This window comes from Crinia signifera, chromosome 6 (assembly GCF_055691185.1).
Source record: "Crinia signifera chromosome 6, ASM5569118v1, whole genome shotgun sequence".
In the NCBI taxonomy this organism is placed as follows: Eukaryota; Metazoa; Chordata; class Amphibia; order Anura; family Myobatrachidae; genus Crinia; species Crinia signifera.
Window position 1 is genome coordinate 129,214,901 of NC_139222.1, and position 6,000 is coordinate 129,220,900.

The following is a 6,000-nucleotide window of genomic DNA, read 5'->3' on the forward strand; positions in this document are numbered from 1 at the left end:
TGGCGCGCCACTGGTTGGTCGTGCTCCTGTTTGCTAATAGCAGCTCTTATAGCCGTCCTGTGGTTGGCTATCCTCTCACGTAGGGTCCTAACGGTCTTGCCTACATAGCACTTCCCGCACGGGCATTTTATGAGATAAACAATGTATGTGCTCATGCATGTCAAGGGATACTTGATGGAAAATTTAGTCCCCAAAAAGGGGTGGTAGAAAAATTTGGTGTTAGACAAGCCACTACACGTTGTGCATCCTGTGCACCTGTAACATCCTCCTGCCTTGGTACTGGTATTGGGGGGGTTGCGGATCGACAAGTCAGTGCGTACCACCCATTCACGAATATTGCGCCCTCTTTTGTAGCAAGGCATCAGGGCTTTGTTCTTCAGAGCAGTCAGGTTTTTGTCCTGTTGTATTACAGGCCAGAGGGAGCGAGATTCTGCAGATATAATATCATCGGCATCTGTAAAGTCCCTTACCCACCCAATTTTATTATCCTTAGCGGAATCTTTCTTGTTTTTTCGAGAGAGGAGGTCCTCTCTAGACATGGATTCAACTTTGGTTCTAGCCACCTCCAAAATTTTGGGGGAGTAGTTCCTTTTGATGAACTTGTTCGTCATGTCATCCATATGGGAAACCAAGCGTTCAGAGTCGCTGGTTATTCGCTTTACCCTGATGTACTGGGACAAGGGTAGACCTCTTTTTAAGGCTGGGGGGTGGTGACTACGGGCATCCAACAGGGTGTTTCGATCAGTGGGTTTGGTATAGATAGAACTCACCAAATCTTCGCCCGAAATCTCTATAAGCACATCCAGGTACTGGATTGCCGATTGGCTCATGTTGTAAGTAAACTTGATCGGATGATCGAGTGCATTGATCTTGTGCATCATCGATTCAAAATCTTCTTTGGAGCCTGTCCAGAACAATAAGATATCGTCGATATATCTTGTGTATAGTGCGATGTTCATCATCGATTGTGTCTCCAAAAATAGCATCTTTTCAGTTTCATACATAAAGGCATTTGCGAAGGAAGGTGCGACCGGGGAACCCATCGCACACCCGGTCTTTTGTAACATGAATCTTTTTTCAAAGATAAAGAAGTTTCTTGTGAGAGTTAAGCGGAGCAGTTGAGCAAAGAACTCAATCGGAGGTCCGGTATATAACGTGTCTCGGGCGAGAACCGCTTTAGTGGCAGCAATCCCCTCTTCATGGGGGATGCTGGTGTATAAGCTGGTAATGTCCAGAGAGCACAGCCACATATTGGGAATAGTAGGACCAAATTCACGTAATTTGATGAGAAGGGAAGTCGTATCCTGTAGATACGTGGGTAACCGCTGGATGCAGGGTTGTAATAGATGGTCCAGAAAAATGGAAACAGGGCTATACAAGGAATCCCTAGCCGAGATGATCGGCCGTCCCGGGGGCTTTAGAAGGTCCTTATGTATTTTAGGGAGACAGTACATCAGAAGGACTCTGGGAAACTCAGTCATCAGGAAGTCTCTGGTAGAATCTTTAATCCAGCCTGCTGTAGTAGCCTGTTGGAGCAAGATATCAAGTTCTTTCTTGTAGAGTATTGTCGGATCATGGCGGAGGGTCTCATAGACCAGATTATTAGACAGTTGAGAGTTGATTTCAGCTTTATACATCTCACTGTCCCACACAACTATCCCCCCACCTTTGTCGGCGGGGAGGATCATGACGTCATCGTATTTATTGAGCTGTTTCAGGGCAAGCCACTCATCTTTCGGGAGGTTGGAATGGGAGGTGAAGCGTTGGTCTGCATTAGTATTAGTGTTTTTGTTTTTATTTGCCAGGTTGACGTTGACATCCAGTACTTTGATATAACTCTGTATCGAGAGATTGGTAGATGGAGGGTCCCACTTGGATTTTCGTTTGAATGGGTCGGGGGTTTGAGAGGACAATTGGCTGGTATTTTCATTTTTAAAGAAATCTTTAAGTTTCAGATTCCTGTTAAGCCTGTTCAAGTCCACCTTCCATTGGAAGTCGTCAAACTTGTGTGTCGGCACATATGACAATCCCCGATTCAGGACCTTAGTTTCTGCTGGTGTCAGTGTACGTTGTGATATATTGAATATCAGGGTTTCTTCTGGCGATTTTTTGATTTGGCACCTCCGTCCTTTTCCTCCTCTACGAGAGGGTCGGAATCTCTTTCGCGCCCCGCTCTGGTCCGGACTCCAGAGGGGGGGCGCTGCCCGTTTTTTTGGTTCTGACGTTTATTCCGATTATCTGTGGTGGAAGAAGCAGAATCATTACTAGACTCAGTGTCTTGTCCACCTTTATTGAACCTTCTCCTTGGTCTGGTGTTCCTTCTGAATGCTCTGGTAGAGCCAGAGGTCCACTGGTATACTGTATGTTCAGTATAGTCCCGATTCACTCGATCGAATTTGTTCCTCTTAAAGGTCACCAGTTCTTTTTTGAAGATCGCTATGTCCGTGGCGAGTTTTTGAAACCAGTCAGTAGTGGTATCAGAGGACAGAGGACATCTATAATAATCTATACAAACTGAAGAAGCGTGAAACCGAGTTCTTGCTTCACGGCATCACACTCTCGGAATACTACCGAGAGAAGAAAATTCCGAGAGGCTTTAGAATTAAAAATGTGCCAACCATCGGGCGCTATAACAATGATTTCTGCCGCAGATGGGTGGCGGTTTTAAACACCTGCTCGTTCGACTTAATCACTCTAGTGATAGAAGAATCAGCCCGTGAGATGGAAGAAGCCAAAAAGAAAATCAATGAATATGAAACATTACATAGAGCACAGCTGACAGCTGATACCACTACTGACTGGTTTCAAAAACTCGCCACGGACATAGCGATCTTCAAAAAAGAACTGGTGACCTTTAAGAGGAACAAATTCGATCGAGTGAATCGGGACTATACTGAACATACAGTATACCAGTGGACCTCTGGCTCTACCAGAGCATTCAGAAGGAACACCAGACCAAGGAGAAGGTTCAATAAAGGTGGACAAGACACTGAGTCTAGTAATGATTCTGCTTCTTCCACCACAGATAATCGGAATAAACGTCAGAACCAAAAAAACGGGCAGCGCCCCCCCTCTGGAGTCCGGACCAGAGCGGGGCGCGAAAGAGATTCCGACCCTCTCGTAGAGGAGGAAAAGGACGGAGGTGCCAAATCAAAAAATCGCCAGAAGAAACCCTGATATTCAATATATCACAACGTACACTGACACCAGCAGAAACTAAGGTCCTGAATCGGGGATTGTCATATGTGCCGACACACAAGTTTGACGACTTCCAATGGAAGGTGGACTTGAACAGGCTTAACAGGAATCTGAAACTTAAAGATTTCTTTAAAAATGAAAATACCAGCCAATTGTCCTCTCAAACCCCCGACCCATTCAAACGAAAATCCAAGTGGGACCCTCCATCTACCAATCTCTCGATACAGAGTTATATCAAAGTACTGGATGTCAACGTCAACCTGGCAAATAAAAACAAAAACACTAATACTAATGCAGACCAACGCTTCACCTCCCATTCCAACCTCCCGAAAGATGAGTGGCTTGCCCTGAAACAGCTCAATAAATACGATGACGTCATGATCCTCCCCGCCGACAAAGGTGGGGGGATAGTTGTGTGGGACATTGAGATGTATAAAGCTGAAATCAACTCTCAACTGTCTAATAATCTGGTCTATGAGACCCTCCGCCATGATCCGACAATACTCTACAAGAAAGAACTTGATATCTTGCTCCAACAGGCTACTACAGCAGGCTGGATTAAAGATTCTACCAGAGACTTCCTGATGACTGAGTTTCCCAGAGTCCCTCTGATGTACTGTCTCCCTAAAATACATAAGGACCTTCTAAAGCCCCCGGGACGGCCGATCATCTCGGCTAGGGATTCCTTGTATAGCCCTGTTTCCATTTTTCTGGACCATCTATTACAACCCTGCATCCAGCGGTTACCCACGTATCTACAGGATACGACTTCCCTTCTCATCAAATTACGTGAATTTGGTCCTACTATTCCCAATATGTGGCTGTGCTCTCTGGACATTACCAGCTTATACACCAGCATCCCCCATGAAGAGGGGATTGCTGCCACTAAAGCGGTTCTCGCCCGAGACACGTTATATACCGGACCTCCGATTGAGTTCTTTGCTCAACTGCTCCGCTTAACTCTCACAAGAAACTTCTTTATCTTTGAAAAAAGATTCATGTTACAAAAGACCGGGTGTGCGATGGGTTCCCCGGTCGCACCTTCCTTCGCAAATGCCTTTATGTATGAAACTGAAAAGATGCTATTTTTGGAGACACAATCGATGATGAACATCGCACTATACACAAGATATATCGACGATATCTTATTGTTCTGGACAGGCTCCAAAGAAGATTTTGAATCGATGATGCACAAGATCAATGCACTCGATCATCCGATCAAGTTTACTTACAACATGAGCCAATCCGCAATCCAGTACCTGGATGTGCTTATAGAGATTTCGGGCGAAGATTTGGTGAGTTCTATCTATACCAAACCCACTGATCGAAACACCCTGTTGGATGCCCGTAGTCACCACCCCCCAGCCTTAAAAAGAGGTCTACCCTTGTCCCAGTACATCAGGGTAAAGCGAATAACCAGCGACTCTGAACGCTTGGTTTCCCATATGGATGACATGACGAACAAGTTCATCAAAAGGAACTACTCCCCCAAAATTTTGGAGGTGGCTAGAACCAAAGTTGAATCCATGTCTAGAGAGGACCTCCTCTCTCGAAAAAACAAGAAAGATTCCGCTAAGGATAATAAAATTGGGTGGGTAAGGGACTTTACAGATGCCGATGATATTATATCTGCAGAATCTCGCTCCCTCTGGCCTGTAATACAACAGGACAAAAACCTGACTGCTCTGAAGAACAAAGCCCTGATGCCTTGCTACAAAAGAGGGCGCAATATTCGTGAATGGGTGGTACGCACTGACTTGTCGATCCGCAACCCCCCCAATACCAGTACCAAGGCAGGAGGATGTTACAGGTGCACAGGATGCACAACGTGTAGTGGCTTGTCTAACACCAAATTTTTCTACCACCCCTTTTTGGGGACTAAATTTTCCATCAAGTATCCCTTGACATGCATGAGCACATACATTGTTTATCTCATAAAATGCCCGTGCGGGAAGTGCTATGTAGGCAAGACCGTTAGGACCCTACGTGAGAGGATAGCCAACCACAGGACGGCTATAAGAGCTGCTATTAGCAAACAGGAGCACGACCAACCAGTGGCGCGCCACTTTATGCTGGCTAAGCATCCTCTGGCCAGCTTGAGGTATACTATCATTGACCAGGTTCCGCTAAGTCTTAGAGGAGGAGATCGGGCTAAAAGACTTCTCCAGCTGGAGAGCCGCTGGATATACAATCTGGACACTATGTGGCCCAGAGGCCTTAATGAACAGTGGTCTCTCAACATGTTCCTGTGAACTTACACTCTGCTTTCTCGCTTCTTTCATTCATTTAGTTTGATTTGATCGTTTCATATATATTCATGAAATACTTTTTTGCATATAACATTACCAGTGCCAGTTTGCATGCCCTTTTGTTTTTCCCTTTTGCTCTGAATTACAGAGATTTGTACTGTTATGAATCAGCTGTTTACGCTTAGACGTTTTAGTTTGGAGATATGACACTGTCTGTTTGTTTTTTACACTCAGGTCCAGCCAGCGGCGATGCGGTGCGGGGGTTGCCTAGCAACCAGCGAAGCTTTCACGTATTGCACGCTCTCAGGAGCGTCCGGACGACCGGAAGTACGCTTGAGCACGGCGGACGCCCGCCCAGCAGATCACGCAGGTGGATCTCGTTCTGGTTCTCCTATTTAGGTAAGCGTGTTTTCTTGTCATGTTATGTTGCTGTTTGATTTGATAAAGGATTGATACTCCGAAACGTTATCTATTCTACATACCTGACTGGTGTTGAATTTTGTTGCTGAACCCGAGCGAGTGCCGCTTCTCCACTATCTATATCTATATATCT